Source organism: Lissotriton helveticus, chromosome 1_1 (assembly GCF_964261635.1).
Source record: "Lissotriton helveticus chromosome 1_1, aLisHel1.1, whole genome shotgun sequence".
Classification (NCBI taxonomy): Eukaryota; Metazoa; Chordata; class Amphibia; order Caudata; family Salamandridae; genus Lissotriton; species Lissotriton helveticus.
In genome coordinates, this window is record NC_136057.1 from 2,143,149,149 (window position 1) to 2,143,176,520 (window position 27,372).

Below are 27,372 nucleotides of genomic sequence, written 5' to 3' on the forward strand. Positions count from 1 at the left end.
CAATCCACTTCATCTGTCCCACGGTTCCCCAGAAGGGTCAGATAAGCATCTAGTCAGTCACAAGTGCGAAACTAGAACAATTGCCACAGTGTCATAACATGCAGAAACTTTGTGGCAAGAAATCTTAACACACTTCTCTTTTGGAATCTGATCTTCCTCTGAGAAGGAACTCATTTTTTATCGTGTATTTTTCCCCAGAGTCCTTCTGGAACATTACACTCAGCCAGGGCCAGGATGCCAGGTGTCCATCTACCTCAGGGTTGCGTGCGAGTCGACACTCTTTTCCACACCTGCATGCACAATGCATTTATTGGCTGCGGGCACGAAGAGGGAAGAGAGCTAGGGACAGAAAATAGCCATTCAGTCAGTGCATGGATTGATAATAAAGCCATACAGTGATTGGTCATGGTCTGTAAACCTGAGCTTCCCACCCACACAGCCTCATGTGCAGGACTAGAAGCCTACTCACGTTTGCTGAGCCAATTCAAAAGCTGCTTCTATGCTATTTTTGTAAGCTAACAGCATGAGAGCAGCATCAGGATTGGCTGGGGAAGGTGAAACCAGCGCTCCATAGGAGACTGGAGGGTTGCCTTTATAATCCCCTCAATTCACTAACATTGCTCATGTCGGGCTGACACAGAAATGCACTCATCCAACACAACGTGCACTTCAAGAGTGAGTGCTTCAGCTGAGTCTGAGACAGCCTACCTGCTATCAATTATTTAAGCCCCACCCACCGCCAGAAGCCCTCACTCATACAGGATCTAAAGATCCTGCAACCCTCACCATGACTGAAAAAAGCACCACTGCGGCTGTGTAAAAAACATTCTGTTTCACATTTAGTATGGGGGTCATTGGGCACCATATACGGGGGGTGACACCCTAACGCCCCTATAGAGGAGCTACCACTTCTTATTTATGGATTCAAGCAAGCCGGGCTGAAGACGGCTGGAATGCCAGAAACCGGTCCTCGGAAGCTTGTTTCCGGTCCAGGGAAGACATGGCTTGGCAGTTCGGGCTGGACTGTTCCCATGAGGCACAGGGTCAGACTGATTTGCATTTAGCCATGTCTGAACTGGGGTGGCAGAGTGGGCTAAAGAACAGTGATGGATTAAACCCAGGTCTTTTGACTGGGTGTGAGTGTTTGATTGATTCAGATGCTCCGTCCATCACCACCCCCTTTTGTACCGCTTTTGGCCACCATAAGTGTGGCAGGGTATGCTCAGACGTGAGTCCCTTGCTCACTTTGCCACTGGATTCAAGCAAGCCGGGCTGAAGACGGCTGGAATGCCAGAAACCGGTCCTCGGAAGCTTGTTTCCGGTCCAGGGAAGACATGGCTTGGCAGTTCAGGCTGGACTGTTCCCATGAGGCACAGGGTCCGACTGATTTGCATATAGCCATGTCTGAACTGGGGTGGCAAGGTGGGCTAAAGAACGGTGATGGATTAAACCCAGATCTTTTGACTGGGTGTCAGTGTTTGATTGATTCAGATGCTCCGTCCATCACCACCCCCTTTTGTACCGCTTTTGGCCGCCATAAGTGTGGCAGGGTATGCTCAGACGTGAGTCCCTTGCTCACTTTGCCACTGGATTCAAGCAAGCCGGGCTGAAGACGGCTGGAATGCCAGAAACCGGTCCTCGGAAGCTTGTTTCCGGTCCAGGGAAGACATGGCTTGGCAGTTCGGGCTGGACTGTTCCCATGAGGCACAGGGTCAGACTGATTTGCATATAGCCATGTCTGAACTGGGGTGGCAGAGTGGGCTAAAGAACGGTGATGGATTAAACCCAGATCTTTTGACTGGGTGTGAGTGTTTGATTGATTCAGATGCTCCGTCCATCACCACCCCCTTTTGTACCACTTCTTATTTATGTGACTGGATACCGTAACAGCTGGTTACCCGCATTATATAAATCCTGATTGATTGATTGATTGACTCACTGTCACCAAAGATGTCTTCACTGGGTTAGTTTTACTGACAAATAACACAACACTGACACATGTTCTCAGCAACACAGCTAAATCTTAGGTTAATCCAACACTTGTTAAATAACCTGACCATAGAGTCCCGTCCAATGTGTGTCGGACCATGAATTTGTCTGCTCATAGGGAACAGTTTTGAATCAGGGAGAATACACTGTTTATCAGATGTCATCACACATCACTGATCTTTTGTACAACCTGCTATTTCCACCTCTTCTTCTCAACATCTGGTGCCTCATCTTGAAGTTCTTTTAGTTAATTTTCAGATTTACATTGTTCTTGTTCATTTGAATTGAGTGTAATCATATCAGATCATGATTTATGAGCAGAACAATTCACAACAGAAATTTATTTACGGAGTTGCAATGGTCCCAGCAAGTTCAGAATGTATGATCCATTGCGAATAGAGGTGCCAGAAGATGCCTTAAACCTACTTTGTGGCCACAAAAGCCAAAAAGCGTGGACCACGCCTAACCATACTAGCTGTCAGTGTAAATTGTAACTCTCAATCTATTAGATAAGCAACACTCTCTTGTAAGAGCAATTAATTCTTCTGCTTGTGCTGAAGTCACATCAAACAAGTAAGATGGTTCTGTGATATTTGATAGTGCAAATTGCGAATGGTACTCTCAATGCAAAATAATGTTCTCTCAGACAAGAGCCATCCACAAAAAAAATCTGATCAGCTTGTTCACGTGGAACATCATGGATATCAGGTCTTGGCCTGGTGCACAATTGTGTTATCTCAATGCAGTCACATTCACAATCCTCATAATTTTCCTCATCTTTGCTCGCAATTGGCAAAAGTGTTGCAGGATTCAGGGTATTGCAGGAGGAAGGCACTCATACTTTCGTCATCGAATGGCACTGAATCACAAACATCACTGTGACTGAGCCCCAGTAAAGGCACTGAAACATAAGGGAAAGGGAAATAGTCAGCATTTTAAAGAATTAAGCTCTTTGGAGTCAGAAATAAATTTTAAACCGTGAAGGTTTATTAAAATAACTCAAGGTGAAATACACAAGACAAAAATTATAATTAGTGAGAATGCAAGTCATATCAATATAGGGAATTATTACAGGGCAAAATCAAATGCAGCAAAGAGAATGACACGGAGTCAAGATTTAGAGCAAGGGGTTCAGCCTCTAGAGTCAGGGAGTCAGAAGACTTTCTTGTCTCCATGGGAAACCATTGACATCAGAGCACCCCATGTCCGTGATGCGCAGCTCTCACTGCGACGTCAATTGCGTGTGCGTCAAGCTCATAGTAGTAGCACTCGAGTCCACAAACCGTTCTCGTCCGACCACTTATCTCTCTACAAAGGCGAACAAAATGGTGTCAGACTGTATGCCTGGAATTTTCCTTTTATCATAAGGCGACATCAGATTCATGATGCATTTTTACGGCGCACTAGTATTTTTCATTATAGAGCCCTGGCGAAGGTCCATAAATGTATCTTGGGAATGAAACGCTTTGGTTGGTTGTTCATTGAATGTGCACAAACTTTTGAATAAAGAATTTTCTACAAGAATTACAATGGACTAAATTTGTTTTCTTGGTGCGGCTCCTTGCCTTCATCAAAATTCGAACTCAGTTTACAGTGGCACTAAAGGGCGACAAGTGCTGGAGGATTTGTGCACAAATCTGAACACGGAATTGTATTAACGAAGTGAGGTGCAACCTGACTAGTCCATCTCCCGGTTCCGTTTTGGTTTTGTCTCCAAAATCTGCTAACTTTCATAGGAAATTGAACAGCAAAAAATACATGGTCAGCATAAGGTTATCAAAGTTTTTGAAAGAACCAGCAAATTGGATTCAAAATGTAAAGCAGCATCCCCTAAATTAACATTAATACAACCTCTTGCCCCTGATGTCATTGGATGTGTTAATACAAAAGCTAGTTGTATAGCAAACAATAACACTCTCTTAAAAAAAGGCTTGAAAGTAGCAAAATACCTCCTCCATCGTTCTTCAAGAGCAGCATTTAGATAAAGAGCATTTCATAGTGCACTTTTTTTGTAGCAATTTTTTTTATTGCCAAGCATAAAGTACCAAAACAACAAAAGATACAGGGACATGCAAGTCTAACATAGATTTATCTTGTAATACAAATGGTGAGTGCAATACATGCCCCGAAGCTAGATATTACGAACATGTGAGTGAGAAAGAAAGAAAATGAAGGTGGAACGGATAAACTACAGAAAGAAGGGTGAAGAAAAGAAGGGAAGAGCAATAGAAGAAAGGGAGAGAAGATGATAATCTCACAAAGAGGGAGGGGTCAGAAGGCGGGGGTGGCTGGCCATTTAGGCTGAGCCCGAGTGTAAGTGTAATAAATGAGGGTCGGGCGGAAGGATGAATGTAACTGCAGGCTGGAGGGCAGTGGTTAAGAGGAGTCGAGTCAGGTCGAGTTGGGGCGTCCCATAAAATAAGGGTCCACATGAGAAGGAAAATGTCAGCCTTGTCTATTAGGGACGCGGCCTTGTACATCGCAGTGAACCATTCCTCATGTGATGGCAGCTGTGGGAAGTGCCAACGGAACAGGATACAGATCTTGGCAGCCAAGAGGACGGTAATGAGTAGGCGGCGGGCATTGTGGGTCAGATGGTAAAGGTCCACGGGGTCATGAAGGACAATCAGATGGTCCGGAAGCTCCGAGGGCAGATCCAAGATTCCTGGAGTGTCGATCCCACTGCCTCCCAGATGGGGCAGATGGCGAGGCAGTCCAGTAAGATATGAACAATATCACAGGGTGCATAATCGCATCTCCAGCAGTCTTAAAAAGAGTGAGCTTCATCTGGGCTTCTCTGACTCCTCGGTTCAGGCCCTCCAGGAGTTCTGCCTAGTCCTCCTCTTCATACTTCACCTGCAGGCAAGCCTGCCAGGTCGTCCTGAGGCTGGCCAGTTGCGGCTGGGAGTAGAGGTGGCGAATGAGGAGGTTGTAGAACCCGAACATCATGCCCTTGAACTGACCCCAGGTATTAAACTGACCCCTACTATTAAGGTATGAAAGCTCCCGGAGAATATAGGATGGTCCAGGGCAGGGGAACCAGCCTGCTCAGCAGGCAGTGATGCAGTTGCATGTAGCACCCTTGTTGGGAGCGCGGCAGGCCAAATTTGTCCCGAAGGACCGCAAAGGATTTGAGTTTGTCGCCGTAGATCAGGTGGGTGAGGGTTAGAATCCTAACTCTGCGCCAGGGGCCTCAGTCAATCTTGGCCCCACCTATGCGGAGGCCATTATTGTTCCAAAGGGGAACCTTGTCATGGAGATAGGCGTCCACCTAAAGGAACTTTTGGGTCCACAGCTAGGTGGCGAACATGGCTTCCAGCATGGGATTTGGAGATCCTGTGGCGGCAGGGCCAGGAAGATAGAGGACCAGTAGGCCCAAGTAGTAATGCTACACAGATGGCAGGTCAGTCTCCCTGCTAATCTATGGGAGATTAGCTTCCGGATCACCAGGTGAGGTCCAATCTGGCCCCAAATAAAGGCCTTGATGCACTTGTCTATCTGGCGGAGGGTCAATAGGAGTATTAACTGAGGAGGCATGTCGAATACGTATGTGAATCAAGGGAGGGTAACCATTTTTACCACTAGCGTCCGGCCCCTAAAGAGAGGTTCAGATGGAACCATTTGGCAAAGTCCATATGAATGCGCTCCATTAGGGGTTCCAGGTTGTCTCTCACCAGGTGCTCCAGGCCCCTGTTGACTAGGACACCAGATACCTGATGTGGGAATTAATTTACTGGAATGGGCAGCCGGCGATTACGCTGGTGCATGTGGTGATCCTTGACAGCTGCAGGGCCTCACTCTTCCCCCAGTTCACCTTGGATGCAGAAATTGCAGCAAAGGCAACCATAGTGTCTAGCATCGAGGGGATGGAGGCGGGTTGGCCGAATGGGTGAGTAAGATGTCATATGCATATAGATATAGAGTCGAGGGGCTTCCGGGCGTGGGGATATACACGATCCGATCCAATTAGCACGCTGATGCTGCTAAGGACGCCATCGCAAGGAGAAAGAGCAGGGGGGCAGCCCTTACAGATACCTATACGGACCGCGAAGGGGTCAGAAATAAAACCCCTGCAGTTGACCTGTGCCGAGGGGGAGTCGTAGAGCCTTCTTACTCTGGTGATAAAGTCGTCACCTAGGACAAATGTCCGGAGCGCGACAAACAGGTAGTCCCACTCTATCGTGTCGAAGGCCTTCTCAGCGTCCAACAACAGTGCCAGGTTCTCGTCCAGAAGGTCCTCTTCTAGCCAGACTGCATGGGCTAACGTGCAGAGGTGGTTGAGTGAAGAGCGGCCTGGGACAAACCCCACCTGTGATTGATGAATGTGAGAGGGGAGGACTAACTTGAGGCAAGTGGTCAGTATGCTAGCCAGTATTTTGACATCCCCACCCAGCAAGGATATGGGGCACTAACTGCTGCAGAGTTCCTTCCCTGGCTTGGGGATAATCAATATCAGTACCCTGTTAGTCAGTAGCCCCAGGGAGCCTGAGTAATCAGCCTCAGCGAAGGCCGCATGGAGAAGGTCCGCCACCTCAGGTTTGGTCCACTTACAAAACTCAGCCAGGAAGCCGTTCTTGTACAGGGATTTTTGATAGGGGAGGTCCGAAATGGCCTGTGCAATCTCCACCTTGGTAATCGCACCCTCAAGCAACTGCCTGCCCTCATCCGTAAGGCACCGTATGCAAACACCATTCAGGAAGGCAGCAATCTGCATTGGACCCTAAACTATTTCCGGGAAATAGAGGACCCTGTAGTAGGTGCAAATTTGTCCGCTATTTCCTGTGACTTGGTGAACAGCATCCCCGAGCTAGTGGTGATATTAATGATTGCCCTCCCAGCCTCCCTCTGCCTGAGCTGCGCCGCCAGTAGCTACTCGCCTTCTCTCCCTGTTCGTAGTGTCGGTTTTGAAGTCTCCAGAACACGTACTGGAGGTAAAAAGTGTATTGAGATCCATGTGCAACTTCTCAAGGCTGCACGGAGTTACAATGGTAGGGAGGACCATGTAGACATGTGTGAGGCAGGCTTCCTGACACTGCTCCTTCTGCCTTCACCACAGCCCATTAGGTCAGGGCAGGGTCAACCGAGCTGCCATTGTGCTCCTGGTAGGTGTGCACATGGTCCTTAAGTTGGGACTTCCCCACTGGGTGATTGTAGTGAGACAGTTTGAGAAGCAAGGGCTTGCAAATAGGTCGTAACAGGCCCAGGTTGGCCTGCAGGGCAATAGGGGAGTGGTCCGAGATTGAGCCTTTCAGTATAGAAGTCTTGCAGAGAAGGGGTAGTAAAGGATGAGCCATCAGGAAGAAATCCAGTAATGATTGCATGCCATGTACCGTGGACAAGTATGTGTAATCTCACTCTGTTGGATGTAAGAGGTGCCATATGTCACAGAGGCACTGATCGTCCAATAGATCTCTGAGGAGTGCCCTGTCCACATTATTGGGTGCATCAATAGGACCAGTGTGATCTAAGGCCGCAACCCAGGCCAGGTTCAAGTCCTTGCCTATCAGGATGTTTGCTGTACCTATTTCCGTCAACATGCGGGTGAGCTGGAGTAGGAAGGCATGCTCAGATCCGTGGTGCATAGCCTGAACCTATGCAGAGTACCTTCCCTTTGATGTTTAGTTTAGGGAATGTGTATCGACCCTCCGTATCAACCCAGGTCTTAAACACTACATGGGGCAATGATTTCCAAATCAAGATGATCACGCCACATTTCCAGGGTGCTGGTAGGTCATCCGTCACTTGCAGAGGACAACGACTTTGTATCCCTCTGCTCACCTGGTCCCTCAGGGTCTTCTCAGCTTCTACCTTAGTAAGATGCATCTCCTGGAGGAGATCTAAGTCTGCTCATTTGGAATTGCGATAGGAGAGAACTTTCTTGCGCTTTATGTAATACGTAAGACCGTTGATGTTCCAGGAGAGATTGTTTAAGGGTGAGTGTGCAGACATGGAATTCTGGAGAACTTGGGGGTAGTCCAGGGATCATGACCAATTGTGGATGAGAAGGGGGGGGCAGTCAGATTCGTCCGATGCGGAAAGGTGCAAACAGGCAGGAGGCTGCACTGTGCTGGGGAAGGTTGGGATTAATGACCCAAAAGAATGCAAGGAAAAGAGGAGGTGCCTAACTGAACCGAAGAAGGGGAGGATGCAAGTGGAAGGGTGGAAGTGAAAAAGAGCAATACACAAATAAGCACAATGCAGTGTGAACAAAAACCAATCGTACAATTGAGTGCACGATGCTGCATGTCTTATCTACTGTAGTCGACAAGTCTACACCTGAGGAGCCGTAGCAGCTGGTCGAGAAGGGACAAGGGTAGTGAAGAGCAAACTCTGTAATAGGTTTGGGGCAATTGATAAAGCCAAAGATTGGGTGGACGATGAGGTGTGCAAAAAAGGCCTCAAGCTGGCCTGCATCTATGCCAGTGAGCTGGGGAGGAGGACAATTAGGGAGAGAAGAGGACACTGTGTCTCAGCGCATGGTGGGATAGCTCTTTGAGGGGGGGAGATAGGGGGAAGGAAGGGAGGGGCACCCAAAGAAAATTTCAACCACAGGTATCAGCCCGGGCGCTAGGTTGGAGAGGGAAAGTGGGAAAGATGGGGGTAGGCATGCAGAGTTGCATGTGCCGCATTCTGGGATGAGTGTAGTTGTGAGGGACTTAACATGGCAGAGAGCCTGCCAGGGGGAGGTGGGGTGACTGTATATGCCGAGCTACCAATGGATGGATCTGATTGACAAACATGCAATAATAAACCACAAGGAACAATTAAGCCAAATACAGCCAGGGGGAATAAAATGGCAAACATGCAGTCTATACTCAGCCTCCAGGCCAGTGAGGTTCTGAAAGACCAAGACTGTGTGACAGGTACAGCAGCCATCAGTCTGCAAGCGGCCACGGCTTGAGCGATGAGTAGGATTAGTCACTCCCCCATGTCCTGCATGTGCTCCACCACTGCTTTCAGTATCTTTTTCTTGTCACGGTGTGTACAGTGTGTCTTATTCTGATGCTGGGGTCCCCAGGACTTTGTTTCAGGGCTTCTCGGGATGAGGGGGTCTCCCTCCTTGGCAGTGAGAACAGGGGAAAACTGAGAGGTGTCTATGGACCCGTTGTGTAGACTGTCCAAGAATACCTGCAGTGCCCTCTGGCCATAGAAGTCCTTGAATTTGCCGTCAATAGTGATCCATATGTGTGCCAGCTCAAAGAGTCCAAATTTGATGTCCCATTTAAGGAAAAGGGGCAGGAGTAAGAGGAAATCTCTGTTTAGATTGCTTGTCTCTTTGGAGATGTCAGCTGCCTCCTTGATCTTGTGACCATCGAAGTCATAAGCCCTGTGAGCCCTTGCCACTGTCAGTATCTGTTACACCTGTTTGTGCCACAGGAAGCAGCCTATAATAGGTCTCGGGCCAGACGAGGCTAATGCTCACCTCAGTTGTATTCTGGGTGCTCTTTGAATCTCGAGCGGGAGAGAGAAGGCAATCTCTTGGAGAGTCAGCAAGAAGTTGCGGAGGAAATCCTTGATATCAGTGCCCTCAGCCTTCTTGGGGACCCCGAAGAAGCAGATATTATCCCTGCTGCTTTAGTCCTCAAGGTCAACAAGTTTGTCACACAAGGCATAGAGTGCCTGATCCCTGTGTGGCAGGACCTCCACCGTGGATTCAAAAAGGACAATTGATGGTCCAGTCTGTCCACCTTGTCATGGAAGCCAGAAATATCGGAATGGATCATTTGCGTTTCGATGGTGAGGTCCGACATTTTCACGTCCATCACTTTCAGTCTGTGACCCATCGAGATTATCTCCTTGAGGATCAGGTCCATTGTGGTCTCCCAAGGTCCTTGCCGAGACGATGAGACTTGGATTGAGAGACCACCTCTGTGAGGAGCAGCTGCCTTATTGACTTCCCGGTTGCCATCTCAGGGCGGTGTGCAGCTAATCTTTGGTAGTGGACAATGTATAGTTGGGAGGGCGATCCCGGTGTGAGATCGTAGCGCAAAAAGGCAGTCGGAGTCAAAACAGGTAATGTGTGCTATCTATTGTCGGGGGAGGGCTGATAAGTAGGACTTGAAAGGAGGGATGGTCTGGACCGTGGAAAGCAAGTCCTTAGAGGCAGAAGAAGGGAAAGAGGGAGCTTTCCTTCTTGAACTATCCTGGGTCGAGGGAGGTGCAGCTCAGCAGTGCGTGGCCATGCAGGGACTTTTGGCGTCAGAGGGTCTCGCTGGCGAATGGAGAGATGTTACTGCAGTTCACAACTTCACTTGCGGTGAGGGTTTGCCCCCGAACTTTGTGAGACACCCCCTGTCACTCGATTAATCCTCAGGATCGGAAGGAGGCTCGGAATGGTCTACCTCTTTATTGCTTCAAGTCTGAAAACAGTAATAGCACAGACTTTGGAAGTGATCAAGTAGGGGAAGTAAAGGGCAGGAACAGCAAGGAGGGAGACCTTGTAAGAAAATTCTGTTCTTATGTTCGATAAGTATGTTTCCACAATCCAATATAAGAATGCTACAAAAGAAAGAGCAATTCTGTTATCTATTATCGCCTTCCTTATGTCACTTCCAGGTATTAACCACAGAATCTTATGTGTGTAGAATAATAACACCTACCCATGTATTCCACCCACCATACTTCACAGAGGATTGAAGAGCATATCCTGGAACTCTTCCATGACACCCCCTGTTAATGCGGTAAGAAAGAAAATATTAATGTGCATAAGATGTGCCCTAATTCTCGGTTAGCAATGTAAAGTAAACAGTGCGTTAAGAAGATTTAGTAATCATCCAGTATCATCTTTTCATAGCAAAGAACACTGTCTTTTAATCAAATAGATCCAAAAAGGTAAGCTATCACTTTTTAATCCAAATCACTTCAAAAGGTTCAATGAGATTCTAAAATGAGGGGCGAGAGAAACAGAACGACTTTCGCCCAACACCCTCTAGGCAAAGTCTTGCGTTTAAAGTTTTTGATAACCATCCAATATTCCCCAGGGCCAGACAAACACAATCCCTTTCTGAATTCTGCTCTTACATACCAGATTGCGAAAATCGAGGAATTCTCAAAATATCTGGCTCCACAAGAAACAAGTCTATTCCTACTCGTATTTCCAAGAGCGCCCGAGAGACCTGTGAGCCAAATACTAAGGTTATTGTAAAACAAATAGTGGTGCGAAGTGCACCCTTACCAGACTACACTGTTACACTCTTTCACTGCCGTACCAAGAATAATCAGCAGCTGAAATGTTTTAATACACGCTATCTGCCTTCTATGCATGCACGCTGCTCATCACCTCCGCAGTCTCACGGGAAAGGCAGTTCATGTCGTGGCCTGGAATCCTCAGAATCGTACGTTGCTTAGAATGGTCCACCTCTTGACACCACCACGGTCTGAAAGTATATACACAGACTCCATGGAGTGGTCAAGCGGGGGAAGGGAAGGAAGGGGACAGCAGGGAGGGAGACCTGGAAAGAGAACAAGACAGGCATAAACAAATAGAGAAACCGTACAGTACTTTCCTGTCCTACCCTGACCCCTCTGAACTTATAAACAGAATTCTAAGATTTGTGCCTGTAAAGAAAGAAAACCTTCTCTTCTAATTCTGTGAGTCTTACTGGCGTGTCGTAGTACTCAGCTAAATCTGGTGAAAGAATACCATAATCAGCAGTTTTATCAACTCCACGTAACATCAAAGTTTGAGGTTTTACATAGGAGTCTTGTACATACCGTATGAACAATCCGGTATACTGAGACAGGGGTGCAGAATAGCCGTCCTCCTGCTCACTCTCAATACCCCTGCTAGTGGACACACAAAGAAACAAACATGACTCCAATAATCATGATATGAATATTAGAAACAACAGGAAACAATTCTGGCCCTCGGGCACAATGTGTCTTGTTTGTGTCTTGTTGGGTACAATCCCTATGCACAACGAGATTTCAAGACAGTTTCTATCCTTTGTTATACAAGGATTGTTCCCCTTCTTATGAGGCGATAGGTACCCCACACATGAAGTTCACATGACCCAAAAATCATATAAGCAAAACCGCCAATTGCTCCTGGCGGTGTATAACCGGCAACCAACACCTGTTAAAGGTTATGAACTAAAAATAGCGTTTTCCCCGCAAGAACCGATGGCAGTTCGCCAACAGGGGAAAACGTGTCTGGGCTTTCCTGCCCCTATATACCAAGGAAGTAGCATTTTCACTGCAAGAACCGATGGCGGTTCGCCAACAGGGAAAACGTTTCTGGGCTTGCCTGCCCCTATATACCAAGGAAGTTCTTTACACAGCGTTTGCACACCATAGAGTAAGACCCCTAAAGGAACAGCACCGGTCTCTCCCTCTTTGTGTGCCAGAATAGGGCTCCGCTGGGATGTTGCTCCGAAAGGAACCAGCAAAGTGGTTCCGCCAACGGAGCAACAAAAGGAGCAGCGAGGATCCCCCAAAACTGCCACCGCTAGGAAATGAGCGTGGCACTGCGACCCAAAGGAATGGAACAAAAGAGTCGCTGCACGATCACCCTTACCAGCCTCCTCGATCTAGCAGTGTGGCTCCTCGAAGAAAAGTAAGCGTCATTGTTCTGATGCCCCAGAAGAGTTTTATAAGAGACGTCTCGGGCGCGTACTGACCTTGCCAACGTCAAAAACGCCGAGGCTCATGGAACTTGGAGTTTTCGCAGGCGGCTATCCTGTTTTAGCACGCAGCGTCAGTGTTCTCCTGGTGCCCCTCCGGTGGGCTGCAACAGTTCAATAGTCGGAACTTCCGTAGTAAGTCTCCACCGGAAGTTCTGTAACGACACATCCTGCGGATACCATTGTGGACACTTTCATGACAGGGTTCCAGTATGATTATTTATGTACTTGACTGCTATCTCACACCCGTGAAACGGGGTGGTGTGGGGGGTAGTCAGCAGGGGGTATCAGTTGAGTGCAGCCAGAGCTTTAAGTAGGGGGTCTGTGGAGGGCTGAGCCCCCCAGTTTTTTGGGGGGCCTCGAAAGGGGGCTCTAGGGGGCTCTCTATTTTCGGGCCTCAAAGGTCAAAGGTAGAGTGAGCAGAAGTCCCGGTTTTAGTTTGGTGTTACTAGTGTAGGTAACATGTCTTGATAGTGAAATCCTGCCAATTTCGTTTTTTACTACTGAAAGGCTATCTTGCCCATAGGATAACATGGGGAATGCTGTGTGACAGGTTTACCTGCATATCTTCCCATAACGGCAAGATAGACATATGGAATCTGGTATCCCTGAATTCAGAATTTAATAACACATCCTTTTGTGAAGATCGTTTTTAAATTCTAGGTTTGGAAATAGCATTTTAGAAAGTGGCTATTTTCCTGTTCAACCTTTCTGTGTGCCTCTGCCTGGTTGTGTATTGACTGTCTGGTTTGTGAGCGACAGGGGCTGGGGGCGGCTACAGGAGGCTGGCTGAGTCAGCACAAGGCTGAATAGACCCATCATGCAGAGTGGTGGGTCTCAATAGGCGGTGCCTGCCTGCCACAATGCTGGCTCCACCTCCTGTGGTGCGTCTGATGGCCCTGGCCAACACTCACAAAGGAAGAAGAGGTGCACTGGCAGAGTGCACCCAGCGCTGGTTTAGATTGGGTGCAGGACCCCTCACACAAGAAGAACAAAGACTTTTGGGGTATAAAAGTAGGACTGGAGCCCCAGTAAAAATAGATTAGGAAACGTTGTGATCAAGAAGGAATCCGTGCTGAGTGTCTGGGAGCTGACCTACAGTTGCTGTGATTGCTGAGGAAGGGGCTGTGTGCTGTGTCCCCCTAACGTGAAGAGGAGCTGTGCTGTGTGATTTGCCCCTCTGAAGCCTGCCTGTCTCCAAGGGCCTAGGAAGAGCTGGGAACTCAGGGATACAAAAGTTCTCCAGCACCCACCCTTCCAGCTGCTGTGTGGGTCTCTGCTCTGTGCCTTCGTGAAGCTGCCCCCTGTAAAATCGTTCTCGTGTGCTGATTGGCACACAGCTGGGGTATAAGGTTGTGAGGCTTGCTCTGCCTCAAGCGTGATCTGCCCCAGGATCGAATCCCTCGCGCTCTGTGTGTGCGGATTAACGCACCACTGAGGAACTTTGAAGCGCCTGCTTTGCTCCTAAGCGATGTGTGCGCATTGACTCAACCGCTGCCCCTCGAGCTGTGTTGTGTGCCCGTGCCAGAGGCCGGGTTCACCGCTCTGAGAAGGAGCCTTGAAAACACCCTGCCAGTATTCACCGCCACCGGCCCGGCTCCTATTTACACGTTCCACTGCCTTCACTTTACTGGTCGCCCTGTTGTTACTTACTGTTCTCCTGGCTCCTATTTACATGTTCCACTGCCTTCACTTTGCTGGTCGCTCTGTTGTTACTTACTGTTCTCCTGGCTCCTATTTACATGTTCCACTGCCTTCACGTTGCTGATCGCTCTGTTGTTACTTACTGTTCTCCTGGCTCCTATTTACATGTTCCACTGCCTTCACTTTACTGGTCACCCTGTTGTTACTTACGTGTTCTCCTGGCTCCTATGTACATGCCTACACATTAGCCATTCTCTAGTTACACATTAGTTGCCCCAACTAATCCATTGTAGTGTAATAAGAAGGTGTTTTACAGTTGTGATATATGCAAAAACGCTACTTTGGGTGATTCTGTGACTCCACGAGTGCAGCTGGGGCATTTTTGAAAAACATCTCAGTCAGATTAGTTTTGAAATAACGTTCCACACGCTAGGATCAGGAGTCCTCCAAGCTGAAGGGCTCAGTCAATTTCATTATTCACCAGGTTTAAGGGAACATTATCCAAGTGAGCATTTTTAAGAGAAGATTATCCAAGTGAGCATTTTTAAGAGAACATTACCCAAGTGAAAATTTTTAAGAGAACATTAACCAAGAGAACATTTTCTAAAACAAGAGTGATTGTGTATGTGCTGTTTATGACGTTTTGATCTGCTTAACCAATATAAAGTAATTTATATTTTTATAAATACTTGGTGTAGTGTCCATTTGTGGTGTTGCGCTGTTACTGTGAGTGTTGGTACAAATACTTTACACATAAGCCTGTCTTCTCGTGCCAAGCTACCAAGGGGGTGAGCAGGGGTTATCAACAGTGTGTACCCCGTCGCGAGCGTAATGGTCGCCTTTTAGCTCGGCTCCCGCAGCCCTCCGGCCTGATCGTGTATCCTGTCTAATATCCTGTCCGGAGACGACACATTATCGGGGAATTGGAAAAGGAACACCTTGTTTGTACTTATCACTTGGCCCGGAGATTTCAACGTGTAGCGGCTCCGAGGTTGTGCCCTCCGAAAGATCGGGGCCTCCGTGGAACCTCGACCGGGACCTAGCCTGTGGGATCCGACGGCTCTCGGCCCCGGCCGAGAGCGTGAACCAATGATGGGAGCCGTTGTGCGAACCTCCCGGCGATCCTGATCCGGGCCTGCCCTGGTGACCGCGCGGCTGATGTGGGTGAGATGCACCGGGGACTGATTCTGTGAAGGGGTCCTCCCCCCGCCGCTGCTTTGTCCGGCGGCCCTTGGTCCTCTGCGCCCGGACTCTGCTTGTTGGGGGCGCCGGTGCTGGTGTAGGCGGGGACCCGTATTGGGCGGACATCCTTTCGGCACCAAGGCTGCCATTGCTGGGACCCCCGGAGCTCTGTAAAGTCCTACATTTTTGAACTGTTTTTTCGGGGGTCGTGGAGGGCGGCGACTGGGCTGACTTCACGAAATGGCGGCCGACCCTCTGCAACAAGAATCGCCCTGTGGCGGCGGGCTTGGGTTGCCTAATTGCGCGGGGGTCTGGTCTGATGAGCGTGAGCTTACGGTCAGAGATATCCTGGAAGCTTTGAGATCCCTGCGCGCATCCCTGGCCCCCGATGTCCCTGTGGGTCCGCCACGATCTACCGCCATTTTGGGCAGCCGTTTCTTCTTGCCGCCCTCTTGCTTCAGTGACTCCATTGCCTCGCCCCCCTCGATTGCTGCAAGTGTTACTGCCGCTGATCGAAGACCGTTTTGTGTGCCGGTGACTTTGGAGCTCTCTGTTTTTCGAGGTTCTGACCCCGGGGACTTGGACATTGTGCCGCGGCCCTGTCCGGCACGGATGCCTGGAACTATTGGTGGACTGCCGCCTGCACCTGCTCCGATGGACCCCCTCGCCTTCCCCAGCGGCGAAACTGAACTCCTGTTTTTCATCATCCGTGCTGCGATTGCTGATGCATTTAAACTCTCTGTTTGGACTTCTGCTCCCTTGCGGACCGATTTACCCCCCATGTTGTTATGGTAGTCACCATTTTTTTCGATTGTATGCTGGTCTTGTATTTAGTATCTCATTTTACACTGTCATGTGGTGGGTGGGATTTGTGGTTCGGAAGGGATGGGGGTGATATGCACGACTCTTGGTTGATTCTTGGTATACGACTTAGTGGCGCAGTTGTTTGTACACATGTAGCGGTGGGAGGTCCCCTCCTCTGTACGTTTTATGGCGCTTGATGGGGTGTCGTCCTGGTCTGTTTTTGTTGCGATTGTCTGGTTGGGCGGAGGGCGGCGGCCGACCATATTGATTTCTGTTCTTATGCTCCTCCCTCTTGTTTTCTTATTTCCGTTTCTGTTTCTTTTTGTCTCGTTCTTCTCTCCTTCCTTCTCGCTATATTTCGGGTTCTGGTTTAGGGCGACAGGCACGCTGTCTGAAGGGTGCAGGGTGGGATGGGTGGGTTGGGTTCTATTTGTTGTTTGTTTTATGGTTCTATGGCCCTTTTGTATCTCTTTTTCGTAATGCCGCGTCTGTCCCTGCCTCCCGTGGTGTGTTCGGGGTGGGGCGTGTGGCGTCGTTAACCCTCCTTTTATGGTTCTGTTGCTTTTCTTCTCGATCGCTGTACCCTCACTGGTGCTGATACTCCTGTTGTCTCCTGTATTCCTGCCACGGGACGCCTGTGTCGACGTGTCTTCTTTCTTTAGTTTTTATATTTCATTTCTTTTTTCCTTTTTTCATTGTTCCACCTTGCCCTCCTCCCCTCCCCCTCCTTCCCCCCCTCTTCCCCCTCTTTTCTTCATCCCCGCCCCCCTCCCTCCTTTTTCCTAGAGGTCACTGTGACGGGCTAGTTTTGATGTGATGTTTCTCCGATCCCTCTGTTCTGGCTTAGCTGTGGTTTGGGTGGTGGGCATGTGACGATGATAATGCTCAGGTGTCGATTATGTCTCAATTATCCTGATCTTCCTGTGTGCATTGTGTTGTCACTCCTGTACTGCGGCCCCTTACCCTCTTATTGACGCTGAGGCTGGTTCTGGGACTTCGGACGTCTCTATATTGAAAGTGAGCCTGTCGTACGCCTTATCCCCATATTATAAAATTAACCTTTTTTGCTCCTGTGTCTTGGCCCTCTGGTTCCTAAGTCTCTTCCCCCCTTTTTACGATTGTACTGCCTATGCTTCTTGCTGATTGATTTTGTAATGTTTGCCTTGGAACCTCTGATTGTTTTACACATTGCAGCCGGCCGATTTGGTTGTAGGCCTAGACTTGTATATCCTTTTGATGCAAATAAAGGTTTTAAAAAAATAAATTAAAAAAAACAGTGTGTACCCCCTTACCCTGACTAAAAGTAAGGGTCCCTATTTGGACAAAGGTATTTACCTCTGCCAACTAGAGACCCCCAGATCTAACAGTGACACTCTACACAGATGGGGAATATACAATCACACTGACTGGTACCAGGCATAAGGCTGATGTGCAATATCGCTTTGACGCTTGATTTGACAAATCCATTATACTTGGGTTTCTCAGTGAGGGAAAAGTGATGGGTGGAATGGTTGAATTATACCATTTATGTATTTATTTATTTGAAAAGTTTTATTTTATGTTGTTGAAAAATGACATCAAAAATCTTAAAGGAAACCATTAGTCAGCATCAAGTGCCTTTGTTAACTATGCAGTCTCAGCTAAATTGCTTAGTTAATACTGGGATACCAAATCACACTTACTTGAAATTAGACAGTTTCTCTTAAGTGTATAATAAGAGAATAAGAGAATAATTAAAGAAAAATGGGTAGGGAGTGCTCACTTAAAGCCAGCTCAACAAACTTTGGGCACATTTTCACCGATTACTGTGAAATTTCTCTCTGGTGATGGTTAAGTTTGCTCCAGTTTTGAATTGGCATTTTCTGCTAACAACAATATGTGGTGTAAAAGCCACCATTTGAATCATTTTTTGTCTGTATTTCTCCATATTTATTTGTTGCTAATATTCTATGAAGCGAAGCAGAAGTCTATTCTTGTTCCACTGCACAATGAGAGATCCTTTCAGGAGCCGCACAAAATGAAGAGTAACATCTGCCTGCCAAATGGCACTTCAATTAAACATTGTTGATCACTGGAGTAAACTATTCAATTTTTGTTGCAGATAAGAGGCTTAATATTCTCGTTGCGTGACGCAAGGTCTTATCACCTGGAAACCAAAATCAGTAGAGGAAATCAGCAGAGGAAGATTTTCTTTTCTTTTTTAGATATACCAGTCCAGCCTTCAAGAAGGAAGTTCTAAATTTTACCATGGCTACTAGTGGCTTATCTGCTTCTGCTCTGAAGCGCAAGTCTATGCAGTCTTCAATGATTGACTTCCTATCATCACTGATGCGCCAGCGTGTTATAGGGGAGTCTTGTCCAGTGCAACCAACTAGTGATGAGGCTAGTAAAACTCAGCAAGAGTCTGCCAAGGACAGTCCACCTTTACAAAGACGTCAACGTGTGCCAGAGAAAGAAATCGTCAAAATCCCTGACTGCTGGAACACTAACAGTGGTATTACTTTCAAGAGGAATATAAATGGTTGTATATTAAGTCAGGCAATATTGGATGTTCTTCCTGCAAACAGGCTCAATCAACAGGTCTTTCAGTGCACAATAACACCCAGAGCATGTGCATACGTAAAGAGTGGGCAGATGGCGAGGTTGGTCCTTCCGGTGACGGAAAAGCTTTCAGGCAGAAACAGCTCAGGAAGAAGATTAAGAAGCATAAGGTGAGCGCTGGTCACTTGGCAGATGAAGACATTCTTACAGCTCAGCAGGAAAATACATTGGTGGTGACAGTACACAAATGTAATGCAAAACATATGGAGAGCACATGCAGGGTATTTGACACTGCCTGCTACTTGGCAAAAAAAGATCGCCCTTTCACTGACCACCCTGATCTAATTCGCTTTCAGGCAAAGAATGGCAGTGCAATGGGTGTTGTTTTGCACAGCAATGTGACTGCAATTGAAATAATAAAACACATTGTACTGGAAATGCAACAAAGATTGGTCTGTTATATCAGACAACACAAACCAAAGATCACAGTATTAATTGTTGAAAGCAATTCTATTAGGAATGCTTCTACCTTAATCATCTACCTCACTGGCATTTTTGTAAATGAAAGTACCCCGGTGACCATCTATTTCGGCCTGCTGGAGCTGGCAGAAACAAATGCCCTTGGCGTAAAGACAGCTCTCCTAAGCTACCTCGAAAAAGTTGGACTCACAAAAAGTCTGCTACATGATATCTTGATTGCAGTATGTTCAGATGGAGCAGCAGGATGCTTGGTAAAAAAGGAGGAGTAGTAGCATTGCTGAAATCAGAATTTCCAAATCTTGTACTGACATGGCACTGTTTGGCTCACAAACTAGAACTTGCAGTGGCAGATACAGTTGATGAGGTTGCCGGGGTCAATCACTTCAAGATTTTCCTGGACTCATTGTATGCCACATACAGCATGTCACCAAAAAAACAGAGACAACTAAATCTGGCCGCCAGCGAGCTATGTGTACAGCTTCAGAAGATAGGGAAAATGCTTGATACTAGATGGGTAGCATCCAGTTACAGATCCGTGAAAGCTGTTTGGAACTGCTTTCCTGCCTTGTGCAAACAGTATGAGAATGCTTCTAAAGACCCATCCAGACCCATAAGAGACCGGAGTGAGTATTAAGGTCTCTTGAAGAAGCTTACATCCGACTCTTTTATCAGAGATTTGGGGGTAATGTGTGATGCACTTCAAGAGCTCAAAGACTTATCACTCTCCTTACAGAGGAGGGATATTACAATTGTTAATGCCCACAGACTTTGGTTAGTCAAGTACGTATATTTAGAGCAATGAAGGACTCACCAGGGGAGTTTGCTTCTGCTGCTCAGAGAGCAGTTGATGAGGGCAAATTCAAATATGTTCCTCTTCTCCATGGTAGAAGTAACTCTGTTGCCCTTAATCCAAATCAGTTTTACCAAAGTCTGTAAATATCAATAAACTATGTGCCCCGGATTCTGAGAAAGAACTTATAGCCAGCTTCAGTGTGCTTGATGCAGGCAACTTGCCTTCTGGTGATGAATGCATTCTTTATGGTGAAACAGAGATCCAGAAACTGTATTCAGAGTTTCAGCTGCCAGCAAGAAATACTATCCAAGCTTTTAGACTTTTCAAAGATTTTGGTGGAAAGAAAACCCCTGAATCATTAAAAAAGTTAGTAGTTTGCATGGAAACCCTGCCAGCAAGTAATGCGGATTGCGAGAGAGGTTTCAGCTCAATGAACTTAATTGCTAGTCCAACAAAGGCCTCTCTTCTTGTAGAGACCATTTCTTCATGCTTATTGGTAAAACTCAATGGTCCTCCATTTGAAACATTTGACGCAAAGCTGTATGTAAAGAGTTGGCTGGCAAAAGGTAGAAGGTCTGCTGAAGAAAATTGTTGTGAGAAACCCCAGCAAAATAGACACAGTGAATATCTTCAAGGGTTTTGGGAAATCATGCAATAGATTTCTAAGTAATATAAATAATTTTTACATGTTTTTTTAAAGTGTTTGGTATTTTATGGTTTATACTTAATAAACTTTTTTGCCTATTTTATTATCCTTTGCTGGATGCGACTTCATGATTTCCTTAAGCACACAATGCTAGTTATCTTGATTTAGACCACGCCCCTACTCGGATAGGCCACACCCCTTTAAGAAATTTGTCACGCCCCTTTTAGAGCACCCCCGGGTTTTTTTCCCACTTAAAGCCCTGAGTGCAGCTCCCTTTGGCAGTGTTCATCCGTACCTGAAGGATGCGGGCCAGAGGAGTCTAATTTGCTGTGGGCGAACCAGGGTACCTGGGCCTTTTGCCTGCTTTTCGGGACCTCTGGGGAACAGCGAGTCATGCACTGGTGGGTGCTATGAGCCGGAGGCTGCCCAGGAGCACAGCGCTCTTAGACCCTACCCCCATTCCCCAGGGAGGTGTCCTGCGTAACAGGCGGGGGGTAGGCAGTTTTTGCCTGTGATCTCCCCTAGCTTTACAGTAGCGCTTATTGAGACGTGGCACAGGCGTGGGAGGTTGGGTGGAGCGAAATGTCACTCAAACCCTAGGTGTACCCGCAGGCATCCATGGGAGGTCAGCTGATGATGGACCTGCTAGTTCTCTCACAGTCCAGGCACAGAGATAGGCTAGTCATGTGCTGAATTAGCCAGGCACGCAAGTGAGCTATATCCACACAGGAAGGAAGTTCAAGGATATCGAGGCAGAGGTAGAAACCCAGGCCCTGCCAGCAGCAGACTTGCACAGCCTCCCACAGGTAGTCTAGAAGGATGGGCCACTGCAGCAGGGTGAACGGTGTGGGAGGGGTGGGTTGTGCCTTCGTTCCCACCTCCTTGTGTAGGCCTTGAACATCCCCAGTGTCCAGCTGTGGCAGGCCACAGGTGTTCATAAATGGGCCGACTGACTGCGCCTCGCAGCGCTTGGATCACATGCGCCCCCTCCGTTGGGGGACGGGCCGCACGCCGTGAAGGTGATTCCGCGTGCTGCGGATGATGGTCAGGCGTGGTTCACTGCAGGTGTTCCCGGTCCCTCCCGATCAGCCACAATCGTCTTTGAAAGTGGAGATGAGGGCGGGCTGGGAGCGAGTCATGGGCAATATCACCCACGGGCACTCCAAGCCCCTCGGGATCTCCCAAGGAGGCTCCAATCAAGTACAGAGGCGAGGCTGCCCACCTGTGTCGGCTTGCCACTCCATGCCACCCCATGGATGATGCCTAGTCACAGTGGGGGTTACCCCGCGTTGAGCTCAGGGGACTTGTGCCCTCCTACATTTGATAGTTGATAGTAAGGGGCACAGTGTCCTTCGGTGATTTCCCAGCTGTGCCCCCTACCCTATCCTGTGGATTGCGGGGGGGGAGACGGCCGGAATTGTTCAGCTGCAGGTGCCCCGGCCCACCTTAGAACTTCCCCAAGGGGCCAGTGGAATCAGCAATGGGAGGCAAATCCACAGTTTCAGGGTCGTCCATTGCCCCAAGGGCCAGCCAGAAGTCCTGATAACGTCTCCCCACAGCCCGTGGGCTGCTCCATCCGGAGGAATCACCAGCATGCCCGGTGATAGCTGAGGGGAGGCAGTGCAGCTTATGGGTGCCCCTGGATCCACAGGGTCGCCCACTGTGGGTATGGTGGAGCGACGGTGGATGAGCGTGGATTGCTCCGATAGGCCTGTGTTTCCCTCACAGCCAGAAAAGTGGATACCACCATACATCGAGGACCAGGCTCTATGCAGAAAGGCCGGTAAAGTCCGTGCTCTCCAGTACTCGGCAAGTCGTGGACAATTACCCTATTCTGGGTTCCCCGTGGTCCTCACATGGGTGGGTGTAAGCCTAGTGACTTGGCCACTGAAGACTGCTGGGTGTCAGAGCTTTCCACCCCTGGGCCTTCTAATACAGCAGAGCTCGAACGTCAGAGGGCCATTTGCATCAGCGGCCAGGCTCCACCCCCTCAAGTGCACCTTTTGATTACACCTGGTGAACAGAGAAATGAAATTATAATAGTTGATAGAATGCACTGCTTCTATAGTTGATGTTTTAATGGATTTTTAACTCAATAGCATAATATTGGTGTTTTGGCTTGCCCCTGCTCCGTCCCCTTTGCTTGGTTGTAGAACTCAGTAAACTGGGTGGTGCAACGTCATGCACCACAATAACCTACTATCCTTCCGTAAAAAATTAAAAACTTGGCTCTTTCCTTAAATACTTTCCTCCTGTACTGACTCCTTTGGAATAAACTAGGTCCTCTTAGCGCTGGGATGCCCAAGGGTAGCTATGCGCTCTATAAATCCGCTTCCAATTCCAATTCCAATTCCAGGCGGCGACAGACATAACAGCAAGAATTGCAATGATTCAAACAGTTTACTCCAATTCATACATTGTAATCCATTTTATTCCAACATTCATCAAAGGTTATCAGATTTGCACAGAGGCTATCTGTCTGTCTCCTACAATTGAATTGCGCAGGAGAAAAGGGAGGTTACAGGACCCAGTGGATGGAGGGGAGGATATACAATGTAGCTGAGATTCTCTGAAGTACCCAATGTGATGAGCACCTTTGATGTACCTGAGCTCTGTTATACCACTTGCTGTAATGCTGAGCTTTTTGTTGTTTTGTCTAATAAAAGAGTTCAAAAATAAATGTGCACATAGGCTGCATGATTCCACACTTTTTCTGCCTCAGAAAGGCCCATCCAGTACTTAGTTTGCAGCCTTTCAGAATACACATTGTTCCTGAGTATACATCTAATGATTTTGGCTAACAAAGCCATTTGTCAGGGGTCTGTAATATAAAGGGGGCCCATCAATAACCACAACTATTACGCAAGAAAACATTCAGTAAACTTGATTTTTTTTGTTTGATCTGTTTATTAAAGATTTGTCATTCTCTATATATGAATACAGAGCAATATAACATCCGTGATAGTACCATACAGAGCCAGTAGGTAGTCAAAAAAAATCCAGGCACGAATTCAACGACATACCAGCATAATTACATCAATATGCTTAAAAAAATCGGTAATAACTTGTAGCATATCCCATCAGACACAACATCTCCTCCCTCCATTCGAAAACTGTACGATCACGTTATGGTGCATCATATTTTCAACAGTGCAACATGCACAGAAATAAACATTCAGTAAACTTGCTACATGAACCATGACGTTTATACCCAAAGAAACAACTCCAGCCTTCTCCAACGAGAAAAATAATTGAAGTATTATTTATCACATACTGACTGCTTTTTCAGTTTTGTATACAAGGAGTAAAGGTACAGAGGGTGCATCACACGTGTTAGCGATGGATTCACGTTTTTCTCTTAGGTTTTTTCTATTATGTTTTTTCACATGTTTCGTTCAAACATCACGGCACGTTTGCATTAACTGATTGCACCAGGGGGTTCACAACAGGTTTATTTCAGTCTGTTCATTCAGGGAACTTCACTGACAAAGTTAATCTGCTGGCAATGGCAGGAAAAGAATCAGATAACAAAACCAGAGCGCAGTAAGCTTACCATTTGGTGGGCTGGCAAATATCACACATTTGGTCTTTTTCACGTAGGGTGAATTTAGTATGGGGAACATTTCATTTAAACCCTAATATGATGGTATACGAAGGGCGTTGTAGCAACCGGGACTGCAGACTGATGACTGACGTAGGGCACTAGGACCCTGCGGGTCACAGGGCAGTGACCAGGTCACTGGACACCACGTCCTGTAGGGACAGGAAGTGGACAGAGGACAGAGGACAGCAACGAGGACGGACGTGCTGCGACACACTCCCAACATACATAATAAAGAAGTGTATCACCCTCACCTGGCGTCTGGTATTTCCTGTAATCGCCGCCGCACCAACAACATGACATCTGGCGAAGAAGGGGCAACGAAACGACACGCGTGATATTTCCGCCGTGTGTACAAAAGCGAGCGGCAAGGAAAGACGCAGGAGCTACACGGGAGCCCACCCCGATAGCGTCCCACGAAACAGATCGGTGCGCGGTAAGCAGCAGGCGGCGAGCAGCGCTAGTGCATGAAAACAGAAGCGCGAAGTCCCCGCGCTCAGAAATTGAAGCGCGAAGTCGCGCGAGAAGTGCAAATACCGGCGGCCATCTTAAAAACAGGCGAGGAAAGCCAATAAGAACACAGAAGCGACGCGGTGGCCATCTTAAAGACAGGCAACGCGAGATTTCGATCGCGAAATCTCGCGTGAACAAGGACTGCCATTTTGATTGTGACACAAAGGACAAAAACAGTGGAAAACAAAGGGCAGCCATCTTAGGGGCGGGCAAACCACGAATTAAAGAAAGAAACAAAGAAATATAGAGAAGAGAAAAGGAAAGGGACACAGAAAGATCCCCACAACAATAAATAATAGACAGCAAAGTGAAATACAAAAAGAAAATAACAAGAACGTCACAAAACATCAGAAATAAAAGAAATACAAAGACAACAAAATAAAAGGAAGCAAGGATGCCTGAAACAAAGCAAAGTGCACAGTATCGCAGACCAATGCCATTTAGTGTATCAGAGCCACAAGTGGGAATAAGATGGGAGAAGTGGATTGTGAGATTTGAGCGATACATGGAAGCAACAGATGTAGTAGAAGAAAAGAAACTAGGACTATTCCTGAATCTGGCAGGGGATGAAGTGGATGACCTTCTGATAACACTCCCAAAGAGCGAGAGGAGCACATACAAAGGTCTAATAAAATGTCTAACAAATAAATTCGATCCTCAAAGAAACATTGACTTTGAAAGATATAGCTTCAACATAGCATTTCAACAGCCAGAGGAATCAATGGATGATTTTGCAACCAGGCTAAGGAAATTAGTAGCACATTGCGAGTTCGAAAAATACGACAATGAGCAGGCCATCCGACTAAGACTGATAGAAGGCTGTCACGACACAGATTTTCGCACAAGAATATTGCAGGAGCCAACCACTCTAGAAAGAATTCTAGACCTAGCGAGAGCGGAAGCAAGGGCGATGGCGCATGCAAGACAGATGGACCGAAGAGAAGAGCAAGTACACAGAATGACAGACACAAGTAGAAATGGCAATTGGAAGAAAGGGTCGAAGGAACAGACGACAAGAAAACAAGGATCACAGTGCTATATGTGCGGATTAGAGTTTCCACATCGAGGAACATGCCCAGCATTCGGTCAAATATGCCGAAAGTGCAACAGAAGCAACCATTTCGCCACCATGTGTCAAGGAATGCAATTCAAGAATGAAAGGGGAAGGCCAGGGAGACCGAGAACAACAATGAACAGACATGTGCGACACATGGAAGCGACCACTAGGAGCTTGTTGCTAGAGTCAGGAGATGAAGAAGAAGAAACAGCAGAAAAAGTGGAACGCCTATACCTCATGTCCACAGATGAAGGGCAGGAGGAAGAACACATCAGACTAGTGGACAAACAATCAATAAAGAAGACAGACTGGGTGACCATAGACGTGGGACCACACCAAACAGAATGTGTGCTAGACAGTGGGGCCACGTGCAACATTATGTGTGCCACTGAATATGAAAAAATGAAGAGAAAACCACACCTGCAACCATCAAGTGTACGGGTATTTACCTGGGGTGCCCAAAATCCAGTAACAAACATGGGAAAGTTCACGGGCACTATGACGCACAAAGGCAAGACAGTCACTGGAATGGTGTGGCTCACTGGTTAGAGGCGGCAGACCCGGAAGCAGAGCACGGCCCGGGACCAGGGTTCAATTCCCGACGCGGCAGGGTCGTGGATCAGGGTCAGCGGACTGGATAATTCTTGCCTCGGTGCCTACTCTAACCAGGGATCACACTCGGCAACTCTGGGCATTAGCTTGCCTCATCTCCACAACGGCCCCCCACTTACGCCGGGGATGCCTGGTTTCACCTCGGAGATACCCAGTAGGTACCATCTCACAGGGAAAGCCAGGACGGGTTCCCCAGCGGTCTACAGCGCGGAGATACCCCATGTGGGGTGATTCATGCGCTTTACAAGACACCATTACATTACAAGACACCATTACACTGAAGAAATTCATGTGTTACGAGGAGACATCCCCGCACCATGCTTACTGAGCAATGTCACAGCTAAAGTCATGGGCCTGCTGCAGATGACATATCACATATCGGACAAAAACAACATCCTACAAGAGTACCCGAAGCTAACGAAAGGACTGGGAAAGCTGAAAGGACGACAAATCACACTGCACATCAACGAATCAGTCAGACCTGTCGCCCAGCACCACCGAAGGGTACCGATCCATCTGCAACCACAGGTAGAAGAGGAAATAAAAGCACTCTTAGAACAAGACATCATCGAGCCAGCTGAAGGGCCGACGCCATGGGTCTCCCCAATAGTTGCTGTACCAAAAAAGGACTCTACACAAATTAGAATATGCGTGGACATGAGAATAGCCAACACAGCAATTGAACGAAAACGACATCCGGGGCCACATATAGATGACATGATTAGCTGCCTGACAGGAATGAGAAGATTTTCCAAACTAGACCTATGCAAAGGGTATCACCAACTGGAGCTGGACCAACAGTCCAGATACATAACAACCTTTTCAACACACCTCGGTCTGTTTCGCTACAAGCGATTAAGCTTTGGAATATCGTCAGCAGCTGAAATA

The 27,372-nt window shown here is 47.6% G+C and overlaps 1 pseudogene; it reads left to right on the plus strand.

Moving 5' to 3' along the window:
* The first annotated feature begins 18,488 nt into the window (after positions 1-18,488).
* On the plus strand, positions 18,489-20,713 carry LOC144766709 (E3 SUMO-protein ligase KIAA1586-like; annotated as a pseudogene).
* The last annotated feature ends 6,659 nt before the right edge of the window (positions 20,714-27,372 follow it).